Source organism: Stegostoma tigrinum, unplaced genomic scaffold, assembly GCF_030684315.1.
Source record: "Stegostoma tigrinum isolate sSteTig4 unplaced genomic scaffold, sSteTig4.hap1 scaffold_64, whole genome shotgun sequence".
NCBI lineage: Eukaryota > Metazoa > Chordata > Chondrichthyes > Orectolobiformes > Stegostomatidae > Stegostoma > Stegostoma tigrinum.
Genome location: NW_026728579.1, coordinates 1,391,645 through 1,417,444, shown reverse-complemented (window position 1 = coordinate 1,417,444; position 25,800 = coordinate 1,391,645). Strand labels below are relative to the sequence as shown.

The following is a 25,800-nucleotide window of genomic DNA, read 5'->3' as shown; positions in this document are numbered from 1 at the left end:
ATTAAAGGCAGATGCTCGGCAGTGTATAGGAACAGCGGAATCTTGGTGTTCAAGTGCATAGCTCCCTCAAAGTTGCCACACAAGTGGATAAGGTTGTTAAGAAAGCATATGGTGTTTTGGCTTTCATTAACAGGGGGATCGAGTTTAAGTGCCGCGAGGTTATGCTGCAGCTCTACAAAACCCTGGTGAGACCACACTGGAATATTGTGTCCAGTTCCGGTTGCCCTATTATAGGAAAGATGTGGAGGCTTTGGAGAGAGTGCAAAGGAGGTTTACCAGGTTGAGAAGGTTGACTGAGCTTGGACTTTGCTCTCTGGAGAGAAGGAGGAAGAGAGGTGACCTGCTCAAGGTATACAAGGTAATGAGAGGAATGGATAGAGTCGATAGCCAGAGACTTTTCCCCAGGGCAGGATTGACTGCCGCGAGGCATAGTTTTAAGGTGTTAGGAGGAAGGTATAGAGGAGATGTCAGAGGGAGGTTCTTCACCCAGAGAGTTGTGAGTGCATGGAATACTTTGCCAGTGGTAATGGTGGAAGCAGAGCCATTAGTGACATTTAAGCAACTGCTGGACATGCACATGAACAGCAGTGAATTGAGGTGAATGTAAATTAGGTTAGGTTATTTTTGGATTGGGATTATTCCACGGCACAACATGGTGGGCCGAAGGGCCTGTACTGTGCTATACTTTTCTATGTTCTATGTTGTGTGTAAGAGTCAGAAGCCCAGTTGTTAGTGGCTTGGCTCTTTAGCTCAGTAGCTACCCCCTAATTTTTTGATGGCCAAAAGTGGCTGGCAAAGCAGACTTGCAACTTGAAAGCATTATGACATTGGCCAGGATGTGAAGCATTGACCTACATGGTTTTTTGCAGATGTCTATTACTGCATCCATGTCTGTGAATGATTTGCGTAGCAGCCTTGAAGTTTTCACAGAGTCCTTCAGAACTTAGATGTGGACCTTGGCAACTTTAAAGAAGTCTAAAAAATATCAACACACATACATTTTGGCAATGACTGGTATGAACATCGATAGAGAGTGGATAGCCAGAGACTTTTTCCGAGGGTGAAGGTAGCTCTTATGAGGAGGCATAGTTTAAAAGTAAGTGGAGGTAGATATCGGGTAAACGTGAGAAGTAGGTTCTTTACTCAGAGAGTGGCAGAAGCGTGGAATGCATTGCCAGAGAGGGGAGTGGAGTCAGCTTCATTAGGAGCATTTAAGCAGCTATTAGACAGGCATATGGATGATAGTATAAGGTAAGGGTGGAGGTTAGCTCGACGTTAGGTTGAGGGTAAAAGCTCAGCACAACACTGTGTGCTGAAGGGCCAGTCCTGTGCTGTACTGTTGTATGTTTGTATGCTCTATGAATCCATCAGTAATTAATCTGCAAGTAGCTGACAGTGTCTTTAAATAACTCTGGCAGAGGGGTTATTCATGTTCCTGGTGATCATACGTTCAGCAATGTGTCATTGAGGGACTTGAAGCATTGAGCTCTGATATCACAGTATTGGCAATATCTTGCCTCCTCGACATCCTTTCATCAGGTATTTGCTGCATGCAACATAGAATTGTCAGAATAGCATCCATGGCAACTTGCATTTGATGTGTGCTCATGAGTCATATATACCATTTCAGATCTCAAAACCCTTTGTGGCCCTGAAAAACCAGGCGGCGAGATTGCAGACTTTACACCAAGCATGATTATCTGAATCTTTTCTCTCCTACTATAAAGCTGACAGTGAGACTTCCGTGAGTTCCACTGTATTCACCAGATGCTGTTTGCCAGTTATGACATGAATTTCATGTAGCTTTTGACCACCTACATGAGGAATGGGTAACAAATGCTGGTCCTGTCAGTGATGTTCCCATCCTTGAAAATATGTGGAAATAAATTGAACCTAGTAGTTATCATTTCCTTTTACTGTGCCTTGTATTCTTCAGCAGATATTTATCCCCCTGTATTCATTGCAGAGTAGTTGAGAATGTGTTCCAATTGAAATGGTTTGTACTAACAGTTAGGAAAAATGTATCTAAAGATTTTTTTGAATGCAGGTGATTTAAACACCGTGCGTTTTTCTGCCTATCGGCCAGCAATGAAGATCCGCCGACTCCAGAAAGCGCTCTGTTGTGAGTACATTCACACATTGCAGAATTTGTAATCTCGTGCTGTGTTTTGTTGTGAGCTTCCTTGCTTGCCTGTTGTCAGATGTCATTGATTACAATTAACTTGGTATTGCAGTTGTTGAGACATCAGTTCGGCATGACCTTACAACTTTCCACTCAAAGGACGTTTGTGTATAAAGTTGCTGAAAATGCAATCTGATAAGGGCAGCCAGGCATCTTAGACTAGAGTGAATGAGGAAAGCAACAGGATGTCTTCTTAACGATTGGGAAACAACCACATGAAGGACTGAGGAGGACAGTGAATTAAAAGAGGAATGGTTTGTTTCAAATCAGGTACAGCAAAAGAAATTAAGAGAACGTGAGGAAGGTTGAAATTGAAAAGGCAAGTAATGGTTTATGTTCATTGGAAACCATCAACAACAAAAGTACAATGAAGAAAGTATTTGAGAAAATACAGAAGATTTCTTCAAATGAAAGGGAGACACTGTCTTCATGATGCTAATAGCACGGAGTGCAACTTTGGCGTTTAACCACATCATCCCTTGGCCTGAAGTCACTGTACTATTTACCCATTTTATAACAGAAAAATACTTTAATGATGAGTGTCATGGAGAATTTCAGCCCAGAATATAACCATATTCTGAGCAATTGCCACAACAGCTTCTATGACATGACTTTATAAAACATCCCAAAGCATGTCATAGGAGCTTTATAGAGTAAAATTTGATACTGAGTACTGAAAGAGATCCGAAGGTAGATGATTAAAACCACATCAGAGGCAGATTTTAAGGACTGTTTTGAAGGAGGAAAGAACGATGCAGAGGTTCAGCAAGGTAATTCTATAAAGCTTAGGCTCCAAGAAGTTGAATGTAAAGCTGTCGATGATGGAACAGCACAAATTGTGTTGAGAGGCTGGAATTAAAGGCGTAATGTGCCTAGAGGGGCTATGAGCTGGACATTGTCAGGGGATGTGCATGCGTGTTGCCAGGTCAGGGAGGGATTTGAAAGCCAGGACAGCAATGTGAAAACCAAGGCACTGCTTAACTGTGAGCCATTGTAGATCAGAGTGCGCAGAGAAAGATGGGTGAATGGAACTTGGTGCGTGTTAAGACAGAGTCAATGGACTTTGAAATGATGCCATGTTAAAGAAAAGGAGAACTTGGGAGGCCAACTTGATATTCATCAGAATGGTCATGTTCAGAGTTAATCAATGCGGTAGGATTTCAGAACTAACGGACTTACCTGGGGCCAAATTTTGTGGATGTGAAAATAAGTAGACTTTGTGACATCAGGCCTATGTGGCCAGAATTTAAACTCTGGGTCAAAATAACAAAGGGGACAACGAAAACCAGTAGCTAGCAAGCAGACGTCCTTTCAAGGACCAAAGATAATGGCTTCGTTCTGTACCAGATTTAATAGATGGAAACTGTCCGGTTCTGTAGAGACAGTGGAAGAAATGAATGAGGGGGTGGTGAGATAGACCTGGGCATTGCCACCATGTCTGTGGAAAGTGCAGTGCATTCACATGATATTGCTCTGGGGCAGTGTTCAGATGAGAAAAGGAGAGGGATTTTACTGATTTTGGCCAGACCTCGGTGATTCACACCCACGGCCATGCTGTCAAAGATTTGTGGAAGCCAGAAAAACTGAACTTGACTGTTTGCAGTAAATGTACAGCATTTCAGATGTCACTTGATCCTGCAGATTGACTCCCTAGAATCTGCTTGTCAAATGATTTATATGGCTAAAAGGTTCAAGTATGAGTTTGCGCTGTGGAACTCATCTCGCACCGAAACTGGCCAGTTGTTATATCAAGATTTGGAGAAAGTATTAGTTTTTTGAAGAATGTTCTGATACAGAGAGAGACTAATAGTTTCTTGAGAAATCGTGGGACATTGGCCAGGAAGTTAAACAGCAGTGGTGGGGAAAACAAACTTGACCTGAATCCTATGTTAAGTATATAATGGATTGGTTCGAGAGTGAGGATATCAAAAAATATTCTCATTTTTAAGATGAGACACTCGGGACAATTTGGGTAGGATGCACTTCTTGAAGGGACCAGAAAGGTACAGAATTATCCATTGGATGTGTTAAATTTGAAATGAAGACAAAACTTTTTGAGGCTGGGTTGGGGAAGAAATGAAGGTCCGATTTTGCTCATTCAACCTCTCCCATGACAAAATGCACTTGTATAAGATTGGTGACTATAAGATTGTTGACGGCACTTTAATGAAGAAAGATCAACATGGACATTTGTTCTGCTGCATATCTAACATTAACATTCAATCTCTTGGCAAGGATAATGTGACAGGGCATTTGAAAAGCCAAGTTATTGTAATTTGAATTAAGAGATCAGGCTGTAGAACCTGAGATCAATCTCAGAATAAAATGTAACAACAGCGATAGATGAGGAACCTCTTCACTCACAGAGAGGTGAACTTTGTAATTCTGTACTCCAGAAAATGTGGCGCTTCAGCCAAGAAGTATGCTCAGAACGGGGATTGACATGCTGGGGTAGTCAGTGAAGCACTATTAATGTCACAGGATTAGTAATCCGGAGGCCTGGGACAATGCTGTAGAGTATAGGCTTAAATTCCACTGTAACAGCTGATGGAATTTGAATTCAGTTCAATATAATTTTGGGGGTAGGTGGGAATGTGGAGCTGACATTGCAGTCAAGTCAGCCACGACCTTCTTGAATGGTGAAGCAGGCTTGAGGGGGCCAGTTATCCAACACATGCTGAAATTGATATAATCATAAACCAAGCTGGTCTCAGTGATGGTTACACTGTCACTGTTAAACTATTCACCGTTATAAAAACTTGACTCATTCACTGATGTTCTTTAAGAAAGCAGCTCTGCCATTCTTATTTGATCTCACCTCCATATGACTCCAGATCCACAATAATGTGGTTGACACTTAACTGCACTCTGAAATATCAAACAATTTGGAGGAACTATGGATGGGCAGCAAATACTGTCCTTGCTATTCCTGCTCCTTGTTGCTATGACCGTACATGCTCTAACATATTAACCAATTTCCTCTTTGAATCCGTTTGAGGAGCAGTGTATATTTTGTATTGCTTGGTGATTCTCCAAGTATCTGATGGGTTTTGCAGAGTTCCTTCTACCTTCTAAATGTGAGCTCCTTCCAGTGTTTAACCTTTTAAGGTAGGCAATCGTTCTCAAACCTTTTTGATTGAATGCCTACCTATTAATAGCAATCACTAACCTATCTATTATTAATTGCATATTCATAATACAAAGGGCTACGTGTAAAGAAGTGTTCCAATCATCTTTTTAAAAAGCTCCTTCCTGACGCTTATCATGGAGATGAGATTAGATTCCCGACAGTGTGGAAACAGGCGCTTCAGCCTAAGAAGTCCACACCGGCCCTTGCAGCATCCCACCCAGACCCATCCCCCTATCACCGACACACCACCCTGAACACCATGGGAAATTTAGCATGCCCAATCCACCGAGTCAGCGCATCTTTGGACTGTGGAAGGAAACCGGAGCACCCGGAGGAAACCCACGCAGACACGGGGAGAATGTGCAAACTCCACACAGACAGTTACTTGAGGCTGGAATCGAACCCGGGTACTTGGTGCTGTGAGGCTGCAGTGCTAACCCGCTGAGCCACTGTGCTGCCCCGATGTGTGTATTTGCTTCTAACTGTGATATCTGTCAGTCGCTGGACTGGTGTTTGATACGGGCACTCATAATGTATATCCACTTGATCCAAATGCTCTTCTATTGTTAGCCTGATAAATCAAGAAAAGGGCTGGATCCTTTTGTATATTTTTCACATCACATATTCATGATTTACATATAGTTGAGAGTTTCAAACTGCAGTAATTAAACATTCATGACAGATAAAAGCATTCCAGAATTGTTTCGACTTGATGATAAATAGTGAATATCTGTTCTTGACTGCAGCTTTCCAGCCTATCAGTGCAGAAAGGCATTGCTTAGCAAGGTTGGATGAGGAATATTACTGTTCCAATGAGTTACATTTAATTTATCACCATTGAAGCTCGCGTTAGTTAGTATGCTTTTTTCCAATATATTTAATCTAAAGTTATGACAGATGATTTGGTTTGTAGATCTCCAATTACCTGTCTACTGTAGAACCCAGTTTTGAAACAATTGATATAAGGCACTTATTGTACTGTCACTGATGCTGTCATTATACTACCAGAGTATGGCTGTAATGCTGAATTACTTTAGCCTGCCTTCATGAAGCAGTGCAATCTTTCCTAGATAAGGATGAGGGGAAGGTGCACATAAAAGACTGATTGATTTATAAAATTGAGATTCATGGAATATATAGGTCACTATCAAATTTGGTTAAAAAAGATGGCTGAAGGACAGAAGCAGCAAGTTATGATAAATAGATTAGAAGATCGCTATTAGCAGTTTCCCAAGTATTAGGACACTGATTTTTGGAGATAGATACATGATTTGAATTTGGGAATATGGCATACAGAAGGCCCTTCAGCCAATCAAGTCTATGCAAACTTAACTGCACTAATCCCACTTTGCAGCACTTGGAGAATAACCTTTAATTTCATGTGCTCATCCCAGTACTTTTTTACAAATTGTGAGCTCTCTTGTCTCAACGACCCTTCTGGGTAGTGCATTCCAGATTACCACCACCCTCTGGGTAAAAATATTTTTCCTCAAATCCCCTCTACATCTCCTGCCCTTCACCTCATAATTGTGTCTCCTTGTTATTGACCCTTCAACTAAGGATACAGCTGCTTGCTAACCTTGCCCCTCCTAATCTTCTGCACCTCAGTCACGTCCCTCCTCAGCCTTCTCTGCTCTAAAGACAACAAACTGAGCTTATCCGGCCAGTCTTCATAGCTGAAGTGCTCCGCCCCAGGCAATATCGGAGTGAATAATCTCTGCACCGTCTCCAATTCAATCACATTCTTCCAACAGTGTGGTGATGAGAACTGCATACAGTATTCCAACTTTGGCTGAACCAAAGTTCTATACAATTCCAACGTAACCTTCCAGCTGAAACCATCTGTGCCATGACTGATAAAGGCAAGTTCTGAGTCTGCATTCTTAATCATCGTGTTAACCTGTCCTGCCATCTTCAAGGATAATGGGAACTGCAGATGCTGGAGAATCCAAGATAATAAAATGTGAGGCTGGATGAGCACAGCAGGCCAAGCAGCATCTCAGGAGCACAAAAGCTGACGTTTCGGGCCTTGACCCTTCATCAGAGAGGGGGATGGGGTGAGGGTTCTGGAATAAGTAGGGAGAGAGGGGGAGGCGGACCGAAGATGGAGAGAAAAGAAGATAGGTGGAGAGGTAGTGAGGGGATAGGTCAGTCCAGGGAAGACGGACAGGCAAAGGAGGTGGGATGAGGTTAGTAGGTAGATGGGGGTGCGGCTTGGGGTGGGAGGAAGGGATGGGTGAGAGGAAGAACAGGTTAGGGAGGCAGAGATAGGTTGGACTGGTTTTGGGATGCAGTGGGTGGAGGGGAAGAGCTGGGCTGGTTGTGTGGTGCTGTGGGGGGAGGGGACGAACTGGGCTGGTTTAGGGATGCGGTGGGGGAAGGGGAGATTTTGAAACTGGTGAAGTCCACATTGATACCATTAGGCTGCAGGGTTCCCAGGTTCCCTCCTGCAGTGCCACAATGCACCTCCCAGTCGCAAACCATTTCCACTCCCCCTCCCATTCTTTAGATGACATGTCCATCATGGGCCTCCTGCAGTGCCACAATGATGCCACCCGTAGGTTGCAGGAACAGCAACTCATATTCCGCCTGGACTCTTTAATTTTACATCCTCAAAGACATTTAGCAGGGATAGCGTGGATTACAGAGTGAGTTGAGTAGATTGTTTCATTATTAATTCTTTACTAAATTTGATTTATATTACATTTTTAGACCACATCAGGTGACGATGTGTGTGATTTCACCAAGGTGCTGAAAAATAACTTCAGATCAAAGAAGTACTTTGCCAAACATCCTCGCTTGGGTTATTTACCACTACAAACAGTCGTAGAAGGTGAGAACCTTGAGATGTAAGTTTATTGATGTGAGATTTACGAATGTATCAATGCCCATTTGGGGGTTGACAAATATTGCAGCATTATTCATTCTGCAGCTTAGCAGGAGAGTGAGGTTGTCCATTTGCGCATACATCAGAAGTACACAATACAAAAACAAGGGGGGCTTAACTGATATCATTGATCCTCTCGCCTTGAAAGCAGTGTTGTTACTCAGAGTGCATCTGCTGTGGACTTGTTGATACTGTCACTAACGTGCAACCTTCCTTGATATCTTTCTCTGTCCTCCAGTTCTGTCTTTAAAAACTACAATCAATTGCCCTCTCCTCAAAAGAAAAGAACCTTTGGCTGAACGTAGAACAAAGAACAGTACAGGCCCTTCAGCCCGCAATGTTGTGCCGACCTATTATCCCACTCAGATCAAACTACCCTGCATACCCTTCATTTTACTATCCTTCATGTTCCTATCCAAGAGTCGCTTAAGAGTCTCTAAATGTATCTGACTCCACTCCCACTGCCAGCAGTGCATTCCACACACCCACCACTCTCTGTGTAAAGAACTTAGGTCTGACATCTCCCTTATTCCTTCCTCCAGTCACCTTAAAATTTCTCCCCCTCGTAATAGTCATTTCTGCTCTGGGAAAAAATCTCTGACTATCCACTCCAGCTATGCCTCTCATCATCTTGCATACCTCTACCAAGTCACCTATCATTCTTCTTTGCTCCAATGGAAAAAGTCCTCGCCCCCTCAACCCTACCTCGTAAGACGTGCCGTCCATTCCATGCAGCATCCTGCTAAATCTCCGCTACACCCCATCTAAAGCTTCCACATCCTCCCTATAATGAAGCGACCAAAACTGAAGGCAATATTCCAAGCGCTGCTCCATCCCCACGAACTAATGCTCTATTCCAAATCCCTTTCCTCTTGATGCTTTAAATTCCTTGCAGTCTTTCGTATAATTTCATATTTGAATTCACCTGAACAAATTTCACCTGCAGCCCTGACCCACTAACAGCGACTTGCCCTGCAGCCATGACCTGCTCACAGCGATTTGCCCCCTCTGTCCTGACCCGCTTGCAGCGACTTGCCCCCTCTGTCCTGACCCGCTTACAGCGACTTGCCCCTGCAGTCCTGACCCGCTCCCAGCGACATGCCCCTGCAGTCCTGACCCGCTCCCAGCGACATGCCCCTGCAGTCCTGACCCGCTCCCAGCGACATGCCCTTGCAGTCCTGACCCGCTCCCAGCGACATGCCCCTGCAGTCCTGACCCGCTCACAGCGACCTGCCCCTCCAGCCCTGACCCGCTCACAGCAGCATGACTCTGCAGTCCTGACCTGCTCCCAAGTCAGCGACTTCGATGTTGTGGCCATTTCAGAGACATGGATGGAGCAGGGTCAGGAATGGATGTTGCAGGTTCCAGGGTTTAGATCTTTCATTAAGGTAAGGGAAGGTAGTAAAAGAGGGGGAGGTGTGGCTTTGTTGGTGAAAAACAGATCAGAGTAAACCGGTTGATGTCGTGTATATGGATTTCAGCAAGGCGTTTGATAAGGTTCCCCACAGTAGGCTATTTTACAAAATGCAGAGGAATGGGATTTTGGGAGATATAGCAGTTTGGATCGGAAATTGGCTTGCTGAAAGAAGACAGAGGGCTGCAGTTGGTGGGAAATGTTCATCCTGGAGACCAGTTACTCGTTGTGTACCGCAAGGGGCGGTGTTGGGTCCACCGCTGTTTGTCATTTTTTTAAATGACCTGGATGAGGGCACAGAAGGATGGGTTAGTAAATTTGCAGACGACACTAAGGTCGGTGGAGTTGTGGATAGTGACGAAGGATGCTGTAGGTTGCAGAGAGACATAGATAAGCTGCAGAGCTGGGCTGAGAGGTGGCAAATGGTGTTTGATGCAGACAAGTGTGAGGTGATGCACTTTGGTAGGAGTAACCGAAAGGCAAAGTTCTGGGCTAATGGTAAGATTCTTTGTATTGTAGATGAGCAGAGAGATCTTGGTGTTCATGTACACAGATCCTTGAAAGTTGCCACCCAGGTTGACAGGGCTGTTAAGAAGGAAGAGAGTGTTTTACCTTTTATTGACAGAGGGATCGAGTTCCGGAACCAAGAGCTTATGGTGAAGCTGTACAAAACTCTGGTGCGGCCGCACTTGGAGTATTGTGTACAGTTCTGGTCGCTGCATTATAAGAAGGATGTGGAAGCTTTGGAAAGGGTGCAGATGAGATTTACTAGGATGTTGCCTGGTATGGAGGAAAGGCTGAGGGACCTGAGGATGTTTTCGTTAGAGAGAAGAAGGTTGAGAGGTGACAATTGAAACATATAAAATAATCAGAGGGTTAGATAGGGTGGATATGAGTGTTTTTCCTAGGATGGTGACGGCGAGCACGAGGGGGCACAGCTTTAAATTGAGGGGTGAAAGATATAGGACAGATGTCAGAGGTAGTTTCTTTACTCAGAGAGTAGAACATAGAACATAGAACAGTACAGCACAGAACAGGCCCTTCAGCCCACAATGTTGTGCCGACCATTGATCCTCATGGATGCACCCTCAAATTTCTGTGACCATATGCATGTCCAGCAGTCTCTTAAATGACCCCAATGACCTTGCTTCCACAACTGCTGCTGGCAACGCATTCCATGCTCTCACAACTCTCTGCGTAAAGAACCTGCCTCTGACATCCCCTCTATACTTTCCACCAACCAGCTTAAAACTATGACCCCTCGTGCTAGCCATTTCTGCCCTGGGAAATAGTCTCTGGCTATCGACTCTATCTATGCCTCTCATTATCTTGTATACCTCAATTAGGTCCCCTCTCCTCCTCCTTTTCTCCAATGAAAAGAGACCGAGCTCAGTCAACCTCTCTTCATAAGATAAGCCCTCCAGTCCAGGCAGCATCCTGGTAAACCTCCTCTGAACCCTCTCCAAAGCATCCACATCTTTCCTATAATAGGGCGCCTAATAGTATATACTATAATAGTAGTAAGGGAATGGAATGCTTTGCATGCAACGGTAATAGATTTGCCAACTTCAGGTACATTTAAGTCATCATTGGATAAGCATATGGACGTACATGGAATAGTGTAGGTTAGATGGGTTTCAGATCGGTATGACAGGTCGTCACAACATCGAGGGCCAAAGGACCTGTGCTGTGCTGTAATGATCTATGTTCTATGACAGTATAACGGTGGCTGAAAGAACTTTTGAGGAGGACTCGTCTATTGAGGTGGTATGGACTGAGGTTGCCGAGGAAGGGTTATCGACTGAGTCAGTATGGGTGGAAGTTAGGAACAGCAAGGGAGCAGCCACCTCACTGGGGGTGTTCTACAGACCCCCAAATCACAGTAGGGAGATCGAAGACCTCACTGGCCGGCCTATTGTTGAAAAGTGCAAACGTAGCAGGGTTGTTGTTATGAGTGACTTCAACTTTCCCAATGTAGATTGGAACCTCCTTCGTGCAGATGGCTTGGATGGAGCCGTTTTTGTCAGGTGTGTTCAGGAGGGTTTCCTGACTCAGTATGTGGACAGGCCGACGATGGGAGAGGCCATTTTGGATTTGGTGCTTGGCAATGAGCCAGGACAGGTGTCAGATCTCGTGGCGGGAGAACACTTTGGCGACAGTGACCACAACAGCCTGACATTTACCATAGCCATGGGAAGGGAAAGGAGCAGTTACCAGGGGAAGATATTTAACGGGGGAAAAGGAAACTATGACGCTATCAGACAGGAGTTGGGAAGTAGAGATTGGGACCAATTGTTACACAGAAAGGGCACAGCAGACATGTGGAGGCGGTTTAAGGAGCAGTTGTTGCGAGTGATGTGTAAATTTGTTCCTCTGAGACAGGTAAGAAGGGGTAAGATTAAAGAACCTTGGATGACGGGTACAGAGGTGCTTCTTGTCAAAAAGCAAAAGGCAGCGTTCGTAAGGTGGAGGAAGCAAGGGTCCAGCACAGCTTTAGAGGATTACAGGCTTGCTCGGAAGGAGCTCCAAAGTGGCTGAGGAGGGCCAGAAGAGGGCAGGAAAAAGGCTTGGCAGGAAGGATTAGGGAGAACCCGAAGGCATTTTACTCATAGGTGAGGAATAAGAGAATGATCAGGGAGAAGGTAGGGCCGATCAGGGATAGCGTAGGGAACTTGTGCGTGGAGTCTGAGCAGATAGTGGAAGCCCTAAATGAGTTTTTTGCCTTGGTTTTCACTAAGGAAAGGGACGTTGTTGTGAATGAGAACTTTGAGGAGCAGGAAAACAGGCTTGAACAGATCAAGATTGAGGAAGTTGATGTGCTGGAATTTTGGCAAACATTAAGATTGATAAGTCCCCAGGACCAGATCAGATTTATCCTAGGTTGCTCCGGGAAGCGAGAAAGGAGGTTGCTAAGCCGCTGGCGAAGATCTTTGCTTGCTCATTCTCCATGGGAGTCGTATCGGAAGATTGGAAGGAGGCAAATGTTGTTCCTTTTTGCAAGAAAGGGAATAGGGAAATCCCTGAAAATTACAGACCAGTCAGTCGTCAGTCTTAGGTCTGTGGTCAACAAGATTTTGGAGAGATTTCTGAGGGATAGGATTGATGACTATTTGGAAAAGCATAGCATGATTAAAGGGAGTCAGCATGGCTTTGTGAGGGGCAGGTCATGCCTTACAAATCTTATTGCATTCTTTGAGGAAGTCACGAGACAGGTTGACGAGGGTCGAGCAGTGGATGTGGTGTACATGGACTTCAGCGAGGTATTTGATCAGGTTCCCCATGGCAGGCTCATTAATAAAGCCAGGAGGTATGGGATACAGGGTGATTTGGCTGTCTGGATTCAGAATTGGTTGGCTGACAGGAGGCAGAGAGTGGTTGTAGATGGTAAGTATTCTGCCTGGAGGTCAGTGCTGAGTGGTGTCCCGCAAGGCTCTGTTCTTGGGCCTCTGCTGATTGTCGTTTGTATGAATGACTTGGACGAGGAGGTTGAGGGGTGGGTTAGTATGTTTGCTGATGACACAAAGGTTGGAGGTGCCGTTGATAGTATTGAGGGCTATTGCAGGCTTCAGTGAGACATTGACAGAATGCAGAGCTGGGCTGACAAATGGCAGATGGAGTTCAACCTGGATAAATGCGAAGTGATGCATTTTGGAAGGTTGAACTTAAATGCTGAATATAGGATTAAAGGCAGGATTCTCGGCGCTGTGGAGAAACAGTGGGATCTTGGTGTTCAAGTGCATAGCTCCCTCAAAGTTGCCACACAAGTGGATCAGGTTGTTAAGAAGGCATATGGTGTTTTGGCTTTCATTAACAGGGGGATCGAGTTTAAGAGCCGCGAGGTTATGCTGCAGCTGTACAAAACCCTGGTGAGACCACACTTGGATTATTGTGTCCAGTTCTGGTCGTCCTGTTATAGGAAAGATGTGGAGGCTTTGGAGAGGATGCAAAGGAGGCTTTCCAGGAGCTGCCTGGACTGGAGGGCTTGTCTTACGAGGAGAGGTTGACTGAGCTTGGACTTTTCTCTCTGGAGAGAAGGAGGAAGAGAGGTGACCTGATCACAAGATAATGAGAGGCATGGATAGAGTCGATAGGCAGAGACTTTTCCCCAGGCCAGGTTTGCCTGCCTCGAGGGGTCATAGTTTGAAGGTGGTCGGAGGAAGGTATAGAGGAGACGTCAGAGGGAGGTTCTTCACCCAGAGAGTTGTGAGCGCATGGAATAGTTAAGTCGGTAGTGACATTTAAGCAACTCCTGGACATGCACGTGGACAGCAGTGAATTGAGGGGAATGTAGGTTAGGTTATTTTATTTTTGGATTAGGAATATTCCACGGCACAACATCGTGGGCTGAAGGGCCTGCACTATGCTGTGCTTTTCTATGTTCTATGTAGTTATAATCAGAGGCAGTATAGTTAGGGGAATGAACACTGTTCGTTGTGACTGGGATCGAGAGTCTCGAAAGTAGTGTTGCCTGCCTGGTGCTCAGGTTCAGGGTATTCCATCTCAGCAACAAAGGAACTTGAAGTGGGAGGAGTAGAAATCCAGCTATCGTGGTACACACATGTACCATTGATATGGAAGAAAGAGGAAAGAGGTTCTGCTGAGGGATTATGAGCACTGAGGTGAGAAAGCAGAACCCGAAAGGTTATAATCTCTGGATTCTTATCTGAGCAATTTGGCACGGTGTGAACAAAATTAAAGATGTAAATGCATTGTTCAAATGGTGGCATGGCAGAAATGTGTTTGAATTCATGGGACATTGGCATCGCTTTGGGCAAGGAGGAAGTTGTTCCGGTGGTACAGACTCGACCAGAATCATTTTGGGACAAGTGTCCTGGCAAAAGACATAGCTAGGTCTCGGGGTAGGGCATTAAAGTAAAAAGTGTGGAGTGGGTGAGTTCAGTTGCATGGAAAATTATGGAAAAAGTTAGAAGCTGGTAAGTGCTCAGCAAAGTTTCCAGCGCAAGTAATAGGACAAAAAGTATGGAAATGGTCAGGAGTCTCCTTTCAGGTGCAGCAAACAAGAAGAGTGTCCACCCTGAAAATGCCAGACTGAAGGTCTTGTATTTAATTGCAGGGAGTGTATGAAACAAAGTGAATGAGTTTGTGGTGCCGATTGAAATTGACAGATACATTGTTCTGGGTGCCACAGAGAGGTGGTTGTTAGGGGATATGTTTTGGCAACTAAATATCCAATGATACATGCCCTCTAGAAAGAACAGGCGAATGGACAGAGATGTCAGGGTTGGCTTGTCAGTAAGAAATGAGGTAGCGCTGAAGGAACCACAGCTCTTGAGCTTGTTTATTAATGACTTGGAGGAAAGAGGTGAATGTGCTGTGGCTAAATTAGTAGATGACTCAAAAATATTAGAAAGACAAGGCATGACACAGAAACAGAGATTTACCAGGATGTTACTTGGATTGGAATGTATGAGGTATAAGGAGGCTTTGGTGGAAATGTTGTATAATAATAAATGCAATGAGACCAACCATGATTTCACCGAATGGTGGAGGAAATTCAATGTGCCAAATGACATTTTTAGTGAGTCTTGTTGTTTGACAATGCATTGGTAAAGGTGTTTTTTTTTCTCTCTTGGATGAGATGTAAAAATGAAATGTGCACCCTTCCTTTTGATCTGGAAATAAATAATTGTTCTGAACGATTTCCATTGACTGGTAGCAATCTGACAAGCATGACGATGTAAAGAGATTCTTCGCTTCTTTTTAATTGTAAAGTTATACTTTGGAATTAATTAAGCATATATTAAATTCATCACTGCATCTCCAAAAGTGCTCTTGTATGATAACAACATTTGAAAGAACACTCTTCAATGGTGGTGATTTTCAGTTGCCATAACACACATGAAATTACATTGTTGGCCAATCTGTCCATGATTATTTCATTATCTTAGGTTTCAAACAGACAAGGAAATATTGGTGATGCAATGAAGAACTTGATGATAAAATATAATTGCTGTTATAGTTTCCTCTTGCAAGAAATATTCGCAACAAATTGACTGGTCAAGGAAATGGGACACTGACTGAGTACTTTGAATGTTGAAGTGATTCCTAAAATGAAAATTATGACCTTGATGATTTCTCTTGCATGCAGATTTGAAGAGAATATTTTGAAATATCCTCTAGGTTAGTGGTTCAGGCATAAAAGTGTCACATGTATATTTATGTATATACATGTACATGTGTAATCTGAAAAGAAAATGAATATAAATCACTTGTTACAAGGTGAGAATGAGCTATTCAGATAGTCAGAACTGCCAATGTTTGTGTCTGAGATAACACATTGTAGAGCTGGAGGAACACAACAGGGCAGGCAGCATCAGAAGCTCAAGAAAGTTGAGGGTTTGGGTTAGGACCCTTCCTCCAAAATGGAGGGTGGAAGGGAGCTCAGAAACAAATAGCGTGGAGAGGGAGGAGGTGCTGGGGAAGGTAGGTGGGGTGGCGATAAGTGAGTACGATCCAGATTGGAACAGATTTCCCCCAGCAGGTATTGAATACAAATTCCAAATCACTGTCAAAATCTTGGTGACTGTGAACATTCATGTTTTTTGTCTGTGTGTTTCAGTAATTGCATGACAGTTTGAATGGTTCGGTGAGCGTGAGGAACCTATGGACTCTCACACACCAAGATGGAATTTAGTTCGAAGAGTGACTCCTCTTCAAAGTACTTACTTGCTTTTAAAATATTGACCATTTCTGCTGTCTAGTTGAAAAAATTTAGCTTAATACTGCTTCAATAGGAATGAGTGTTTAATAGGAACATATTTGTGAAACTTAGAGTTCCTCAAGTTTTAGCATAAACTGGTGGAGACTTTCCGTGCTTGCAAAAAGGCTCACCTCTCCAAGAATACCGAAGGAAAATTGGAGTTTAAAAGTACACCCCCTCCACCCTCCTCCTCCTCCTCCCACCTCCCTCCTCCTCCTTTTCCCTCCACCCTCCTCCTCCTCCTCTCCCACCCTCCTCCTCCTCTTCTCCCACCCTCCTCCTCCTCTTCTCCCACCCTCCTCCTCCTCTTCTCCCACCCTCCTCCTCCTCTTCTCCCACCCTCCTCCTCCTCTTCTCCCACCCTCCTCCTTCTTTCCCCCCCACCCCCTGCTCCTTTCCTCCCCCACCCCCTGCTCCTTTCCTCCCCCACCCCCTGCTCCTTTCCTCCCCCACCCCCTGCTCCTTTCCTCCCCCACCCCCTGCTCCTTTCCTCCCCCACCCCCTGCTCCTTTCCTCCCCGACCCCCTGCTCCTTTCCTCCCCGACCCCCTGCTCCTTTGCTCCCCTGCTCCTTTGCTCCCCCGCCCCTTCCCCCCCGCCCCTTCCCCCCCGCCCCTTCCCCCCCGCCCCTTCCCCCCCGCCCCTTCCCCCCCGCCCCTTCCCCCCCGCCCCTTCCCCCCCGCCCTCTTCCCCCCCGCCCCCTTCCCCCCGCCCCCTTCCCCCCGCCCCCTTCCCCCCGCCCCCTTCCCCCCGCCCCCTTCCCCCCGCCCCCTTCCCCCCGCCCCCTTCCCCCCCGCCCCCTTCCCCCCCCGCCCCTTTCCCCCCCGCCCCTTTCCCCCCCGCCCCTTTCCCCCCCGCCCCTTTCCCCCCCGCCCCTTTCCCCCCCGCCCCTTTCCCCCCCGCCCCTTCCCCCCCGCCCCTTTCCCCCCCGCCCCTTTCCCCCCGCCCCTTTCCCCCCGCCCCTTTCCCCCCACCCCCTTTCCCCCCACCCCCACCCCCACCTCCATTCCCCCCACCTCCATTCCCCCCACCTCCATTCCCCCCACCTCCATTCCCCCCCACCCCCTTTCCCCCCACCCCCTTTCCCCCCACCCCCTTTCCCCCCACCCCCTTTCCCCCCCCTTTCCCCCCCACCCCCTCCTCCATTCCCCCCCAGCCCCGTCCTCCTTTCCCCCCAGCCGCCGTCTCCTTTCCCCCCCCCCACCCACCTCCTTCTTTCCCCCGCCACCCTCCTCCTCCTTTTCCCCCCCACCCTCCTCCTCCTTTTCCCCCCCACCCTCCTCCTCCTTTTCCCCCGCCACCCTACTCCTCCTCTCTCGCACCCTCCCCCTCTCTCGCACCCTCCCCCTCTCTCGCACCCTCCCCCTCTCTCGCACCCTCCCGCTCTCTCGCACCCTCCCGCTCTCTCGCACCCTCCCGCTCTCTCGCACCCTCCCGCTCTCTCGCACCCTCCCGCTCTCTCGCACCCTCCCGCTCTCGCGCACCCTCCCGCTCTCGCGCACCCTCCCGCTCTCGCGCACCCTCCCGCTCTCGCGCACCCTCCCGCTCTCGCGCACCCTCCCGCTCTCGCGCACCCTCCCGCTCTCGCGCACCCTCCCGCTCTCGCGCACCCTCCCGCTCTCGCGCACCCTCCCGCTCTCGCGCACCCTCCCGCTCCCTCGCACCCTCCCGCTCTCCCCTGCCACAGGCAGGCAGAGACAGGGAGACTGGCAGGCAGAGACAGACAGAGGCTGGCAGAGACAGTCAGGCACAGGCAGACAGACAGACAGAGACAGGCAGGCAGAGACAGGCAGACCGGCAAAGGTAGGCAGAGACAGGCAGGCAGACAGAAACAGACGGAGGCAAGCAGGTGGAGACAGACAGAGGCCAGCAGAGACAGTCAGACACAAGCAGGCAGACAAACAGACAGAGACAGTCAGGCAGGCAGAGACAGACAAACCGGCAGAGACAGGCAGGCAGACAGAAGCAGACGGAGGCAGGCAGACAGACACACAGAGACAGGCAGATAGACAGAGACAGGCAGATAGACAGAGACAGGCAGATAGACAGAGACAGGCAGTCAGACACAGGCAGACTGTCAGACAGATACAGGAAGACAGAGACAGATGCAGGCAGAGACAGATGGAGGCAGAGGCAGATGCAGGCAGAGGCAGGTGCAGGCAGAGGCAGGTGCAGGCAGAGACAGGTGCAGACAGAGGCAGGTGCAGACAGAGGCAGGTGCAGACAGAGACAGGTGCAGGCAGAGACAGGTGCAGGCAGAGACAGGTGCAGGCAGAGACCGATGCAGGCAGAGACCGATGCAGGCAGAGACAGAATCAGGCAGAGACAGAATCAGGCAGAGACAGAATCAGGCAGAGACAGAATCAGGCAGAGACAGAATCAGGCAGAGACAGAATCAGGCAGAGACAGTCAGGCAGAGACAGTCAGGCAGAGACAGAGACAGACAGGCAGAGACAGATGCAGGCAGAGACAGATGCAGGCAGAGGCAGACAGGCAGAGACAGATGCAGGCAGAGACAGTCAGGCAGACAGAGACCTTTTTAAAATTAACAAGAATATGTGATTAACACACTTAATAGCTGCGACCGAGTGTGATTTAAAAGAATGCTGATTACCAGAAGTTAAATAGGGGTTGTAAGATCCACTATTTGAAACGATTAAAGAGCCAATTCGATTGTACTTTGGATTTGGGTGCAATGAGAATGCACGTCGGTTGAAAGAGACTGATGTTTTAGTTTAAACTTTTCTGAGTCCTGCTTCATAAATATAAAGGAGGGCTTCATAACTTATAAAGCTGCTGTTCCTCCACCATTGTTCTGCAGAAATTACTGAATCAAACGACAAAGTATGACCAGCATCATAAGATAGGAGTAGAAGTAAGGCCATTCGGCCAATCAAGTCCACTCCGCCATTTAAATCATGGCTGATGGGCATTTCAACACCACTTCCCTCAACTCTCCCTGTAGCCCTTGACTCCTTTGGAGATCAAGAATTTGTTGATCTCTGCCTGGAAGGCATCCAACGTCCCGGCCTCCACTGCACTCTGCGGCAATGTATTCACAAGCCCACCACTCTCTGGCTGAAGACGTGTCATCTCATTTCAGTTTTAAATTTACCCCCTCTAATTTTAAGGCTGTGCCCACGGGTCCTAGTCTCCCCGCCTAACGGAAACAACTTCCTAGCGTCCACCCCTTCTAAACCATACATTATCACTGACGGTTCCCTAGTTAGATTTGACATATTGCATTTGAGAAGGAAATGGCCTGTTTCCATCATTCCAGAGTACTTTTCTTAATCATTGTATTTATTTGTCAGCCCAATAAAGGAATTAATTTTATTTGATAGCTCAATAAGTTGAAACTGTAATCGAAGTTAGTTTTCTTCCTCCTTTGTAGTGGATCTGTTGGAGTTGCACACAGCACAACACGTCTTTGATCGACACAAATTGACACAAAACGAGCAACTTCTAAATGTAACTGAAGTAATCAACTGTTTAACGTCCATTTATGATGGTTTGGAACAAAATCACAAAGACTAGGTCCATGTGTCACTCTGTGTCAACATGTGTCTGAACTGGCTGCTGAACTTCTTTGATACGTATGTATGATTTACACTTGAATGTAGTATGTTTAGATTGTCCTAAGGTGCATTAAACTGCATCCTACATTTTGGATTTTGATCAGTTAAGTAAATGTGAAGATTGTCAACTGATTAAAATCACTCCTAGTATTGTTGACATAAGGTTTCAGTATGTTCTAATTTCATTTCAGTGCAAGTGATAAAGTAGTTGAAAGTTTTAGCGACTTTTGTTTTAAATCATAAAATTGAAACTGATATAGAACATAGAACGTAGAACAGTACAGAACAGAACAGGCCCTTCAGCCCACGATGTTGTGCCGACCATATACTTTTGATTCCATTTGGTCAGATCTGTACAGGATCATGGAGACATCTTGACACTCTGATTGTAATGCTCTTCACGGTGACAAATGTTAGTGCTGGAGAAAGACGTGTATAAAGTACACAATATGAACATCATCCAGTTAATGTCAAGGAATAAACAGCCAGATGCAGAATAAGTTTTTATGTGACCCTCAATCTCGTAGAGTCATATAGCATAGAAACACCATGTCTATGCCTCCCAACAAACACCAAACTACACTAATCTCATTTATCTACACTTGGTCCATAGCCTACTTTGACCTAGCATTTTAAATGCTCATCCCAGATGCTTTTTAAATGTTGAGAATACCTGCCTCAACTACCCTCTCAGGCAGCATGCTCCATATGTCCACTTTGTTGATGAAAAAGCTTTTCCTCAGACTTCCTCCAAAGCATTTAATCCTCACCTTAAACTTGTGCCATCTGGTCTTAGACACATGTGCCATGGGGAAAGGATTCTCACAATGTATTCTGCCAGGGCCTGTCATAATTTTTTCTGCCTCAATCAGATCCCAACCCCCACCTCAGCTTCCTCTGCTACAAGAAACACAAATCCAGCATACCAGTCTATCTCGTAACTGAGACTTTTTAATCTAGCCAGTATCTTGAAGAGCATTAACTGTGCCATTGTGGTATTTTCCAGACTAATTGTCGTTCAGCTTATCTCAGTCAGATTGTTTAGTAAGCTCCATTTAGGAATAATGTTATGCACTTCACTTGGAAATGTATTAAGACTGTGACAGTATATTGGGGAATCCTTGCAAGCGGAGAGATTTTTATTTTCTTTCAGTCCAAGCTGGATATAATTCTAGGATTTGGAGATGAACGTCCAGGGTTAAACCTCCGGTGTCCTTCTATCCACCCCAAATCACCTCCAATTTTCCATTTATATAAAATTGAGCTTTGTTTGCATGAGGTGTGTTCCAATATTAAATCGTTATTGCGACTGTAAATTTTGACATTCTTCATTAGGTACGTACCCTTCATATTGATAGCGGCTCAAGGTGCTTCAGGGTGTCAAAACCAAAATGTTGCATTTTCCAGTGAAATTGTAGACATTGAGCTGAAATTCTCGCGAGGGAGCACTGAACGGCATGCATTATTTCTGAGTACCGCCCTCATTAATACTTATTCCATTTTTGTACCTGCCAGACAGAAACTAGACGCTCAGAATTAGCGAAATGAAATTCTGAGTGGGTGTGTGATGCTTGCACATTGTTCAATGCTCCTCTGGACCTCCAACTTGGGCAGTAGTCACCAGCATCTGCAGCCACACCCATCAGTAGCACCCCATGTCCACAGTTTTGACATGTGGCATGTTCCAGCCTCAGCACATCATGGCACATCTCAGATCTGCTTTCAGTACTCTTCTGTACTTCATTGCTGCATTTTGGATTGCAGCAGCCCCCCTCATTGCAGTGCTACTGCCAGGGCACTTTTATATGCAGGGACAGGCACCCATTCGTGTATTGGGCCACGTTACACATCAGGACACCTTGCTTGAGCTCTCCACTCTCATTTTGTCCCTGCATGAATGCTAACAGCTCCTCTGCCTTGTCTTCATTTGCTTTGTCTTTTTATGGGTTGCCCCCTCCGCCACATCTCTCAGACTCATAACACTAGTATGTTGATTAACCTTTTGGCATCGAGACAAAGCCAGACAGCTTGTCATGTTTGTCAGCAGTCATCAATCAAAGGAGTGGGTGTGTTGCCGTTCAGCACCGTGATATGTTGATCTCACACCTGCAGCATGTGCCAGCTGCAGAAGCACAGAACGCGTTGCATTGTCTCCAACCACATGGTCGTTCTTCATGTTCTGAGGGGAATGTTCTGTAGTCAAGGGAGGCAGTTCCAGGCAGCAGATCGAGGTAACTCCAGGGCATTGTCTGACATCACTCGAGGGGCTTGGATGCAATCAGTTGGCTGCTCAGGATGATCATGGTCAGGACACTGTCCTCATAGGTTGTGAGAAGTCAAACGTTAGACACCTCACTACCTGTGTTGGCTCTTTCTGCCCTACGGTGGGCTGTTTTTCCTGGAATGAAACAAAGGGAGTGATTGAGTGAGATGAAATGAGCTGTTGCATTTGTTAGTGCTCATGTATGTTTGGGAAGGGAGGTGAGGTCTCCTGGGTGAGAGCAAGAGGCACAGAGAACATAGAGGATTAATAGCCTTGGGCCCTCAAGTAGGCGAGAGCAAGTGAAGACAGACATTGAATGCTTTGGTGAGAATGGTATTACATGAGCTGTGCTGAAGGGTGGTGCAGAATTAGAGAGAGTGTGAATGTGAGGTAGCACAGACCAATGATACCAGTCACGGTTGGACGTAGAGCAGTTTTTCCGCCGTCTTCGCCTCCATGCCTACTTCTTCAACCGGGAACCTAACCCTCCTTCCACTGACCCCTTCACCCGCTTCCAACACAAGTCCTCCTCCTGGACACCACCCCCAGGCCTCCTACCCTCCCTCGACCTCTTCATCTCCAACTGCCGTCGAGACGTTAACTGCCTCAACCTCTCCACCCCTCTCACCCACTCCAACCTCTCCCCCGCAGAACGGGCAGCCCTCCGCTCCTTCCGCTCCAACCCCAACCTCACCATCAAACCCGCAGACAAGGGTGGCGCAGTGCTAGTATGGCGCACTGACCTCTACATCGCCGAGGCCAGACGCCAACTCTCCGACACCACCTCCTACCGCCCCCTCGATCATGACCCCACACCCACATGACCAAACCATCATCTCCAACACCATTCACGACCTCATCACCTCAGGGGACCTCCCACCCACATCCTCCAACCTCATTGTTCCCCAACCCCGCACGGCCCGTTTCTATCTCCTTCCCAAAATCCACAAACCTGCCTGCCCTGGTCGACCCATCGTCTCAGCCTGTTCCTGCCCCACCGAACTCATCTCCACCTATCTGGACTCCATTTTCTCCCCTTTGGTCCAGGAACTCCCCACCTACGTCCGTGACACCACCCACGCCCTCCACCTCCTCCAGGACTTCCAATTCCCTGGCCCCCAACACCTCATATTCACCATGGACGTCCAGTCCCTGTACACCTGCATTCCGCATGCAGATGGCATCAAAGCCCTCTGCTTCTTCCTGTCCCGCAGGCCCGACCAGTCCCCCTCCACCGACGCTCTCATGCGCCTAGCTGAACTCGTCCTCGCCCTCAACAACTTCTCTTTTGACTCCTCCCACTTCCTACAGACTAAGGGGGTGGCCATGGGCACCCGCATGGGCCCCAGCTATGCCTGCCTCTTTGTAGGTTACGTTGAACAGTCCCTCTTCCGTACCTACACAGGCCCCAAACCGCACCTCTACCTCCGGTACATTGATGACTGTATCGGCGCCGCCTCTTGCTCCCCAGAGGAGCTCGAACAGTTCATCCACTTCACCAACACCTTCCACCGCAACCTTCAGTTCACCTGGGCCATCTCCAGCACATCCCTCACCTTCCTGGACCTCTGTCTCCATCTCAGGCAACCAGCTTGTAACTGATGTCCGTTTCAAGCCCACCGACTCCCACAGCTACCTAGAATACACCTCCTCCCACCCACCCTCCTGCAAAAATTCCATTCCCTATTCTCAATTCCTCCGCCTCCACCGCATCTGCTCCCACGATAAGACATTCCACTCCCGCACATCCCAGATGTCCAAGTTCTTCTAGGACAGCAACTTTCCCCCCACAGTGATCGAGAACGCCCTTGACCGCGTCTCCCGTATTTCCCGCAGCACATCGCTCACACCCCGCCCCCGCCACAACCGCCCTAAGTGGATCCCCCTCGTTCTCACACACCACTCTCCCAACCTCCGGATACAACGCATCATCCTCCGACACTTTCGCCATTTACAATCCGACCGCACCACCCAAGACATTTTTCCATCCCCACCCCTGTCTGCTTTCCGGAGAGACCACTCTCTCCGTGACTCCCTTGTTCGCTCCACACTGCCCTCCAACCCCACCACACCCGGCCCCTTCCCCTGCAACCGCAGGAAATGCTACACTTGCCCCCACACGTCCTCCCTCACCCCTATCCCAGGCCCCAAGATGACATTCCACATCAAGCAGAGGTTCACCTGCACATCTGCCAATGTGATATACTGCATCCACTGTACCCGGTGCGGCTTCCTGTACATTGGGGAAACCAAGCGGAGGCTTGGAGACCACTTTGCAGAACACCTCCGCTCAGTTCGGAACAAACAACTGCACCTCCCAGTCGCAAACCATTTCCACTCCCCCTCCCATTCTCTAGATGACATGTCCATCATGGGCCTCCTGCACTGCCACAATGATGCCACCCGAAGTTTGCAGGAACAGCAACTCATATTCTGCCTGGCAACCCTGCAGCCTAATGGTATCAATGTGGACTTCACCAGTTTCAAAATCTCCCCTTCCCCTACTGCATCCCTAAACCAGCCCAGTTCGTCCCCTCCCCCAAAGCACCACACAACCAGCCCAGCTCTTGCCCCCCACCCACTGCATCCCAAAACCAGTCCAACCTGTCTCTGCCTCCCTGACCAGTTCTTCCTCTCACCCATCCCTTCCTCCCACCCCAAGCCGCACCCCCATCTACCTACTAACCTCATCCCACCTCCTTGACCTGTCCGTCTTCCCTGGACTGACCTATCCCCTCCCTACCTCCCCACCTACACTCTCTCCACCTATCTTCTTTACTCTCCATCTTCGGTCCGCCTCCCCCTCTCTCCCTATTTATTCCAGTTCCCTCCCCCCATCCCCCTCTCTGATGAAGGGTCTAGGCCCGAAACGTCAGCTTTTGTGCTCCTGAGATGCTGCTTGGCCTGCTGTGTTCGTCCAGCCTCACATTTTATTATCTCGGGAAATTTAGAGGAGGTTTGAGGAAAATCATTTTCATCCAGAGTGTGGTGAAGGTCTGGAATGCATTGCCTGGGAGGGAAGTTGAAACAGGAAACCTCACAACTTTTGAAAAGTACTTGGATGAGCACTTGAAATGTTGTAATATTTAAGAGAATGGTCCAGTGTGTAAAAATGGGACTAGTATATGTCGCAGTGTATTTTCAGAGGTACATCCTTAGTGGGCCGTGGGACCTCTTCTGTGCTGTATGATTCCATGAGAACCCCCAGCCCAGGCAGCATCTTGGTTTTTCAGTAATCTCCAGGATCACACCCTTCATAGTGTGATCCCCTGCCTTGTTAGCCCTCCCAAGTTGGTTAGATCACACTTTTCCTGGTTGAGTTCCAATTGCTGTGCCCAGCTGACCAGTCTGTTGATCTCCTCCTGAAGTTTATTCTTCCTGTCTGTCAACCAATTTTGGATCCAGTGTGCCACTTTGCCTTTGATCCCATGGCTGTTATTTACATGACCATTCCATCGATATCCTCCTCACTAAATTAGTCATTCGCTAGCGACACGGTCATACACACTGTGTTTAAGCCCAAACGATGAATCTAGTTGACAAATTTCAAGGGTCCTTGTGGCAAGCCCTGCACAAGCCCAATCAAAGCACACATCCTGTCACATAGATATCCCTTTACCATCAAT

At 47.3% G+C, this 25,800-nt stretch overlaps 1 long non-coding RNA gene across 2 annotated transcripts in view; it reads left to right on the top strand.

Annotated features, from left to right (window-relative positions):
• The window catches only part of LOC132209060 (uncharacterized), a 228,941-nt gene that overhangs the window by 24,184 nt on the left and 178,957 nt on the right, over positions 1-25,800 (top strand). Inside the window, exon 5 of one of the 2 annotated variants that reach the window (XR_009445156.1) lies at positions 8,025-8,099. The exons of the other annotated variant lie outside the window; for it this stretch is intronic. This is a non-coding gene — a long non-coding RNA (uncharacterized LOC132209060). Of the gene's footprint in view, positions 1-8,024; positions 8,100-25,800 lie in introns of those variants that run through there. 2 annotated transcript variants of the gene reach the window in all.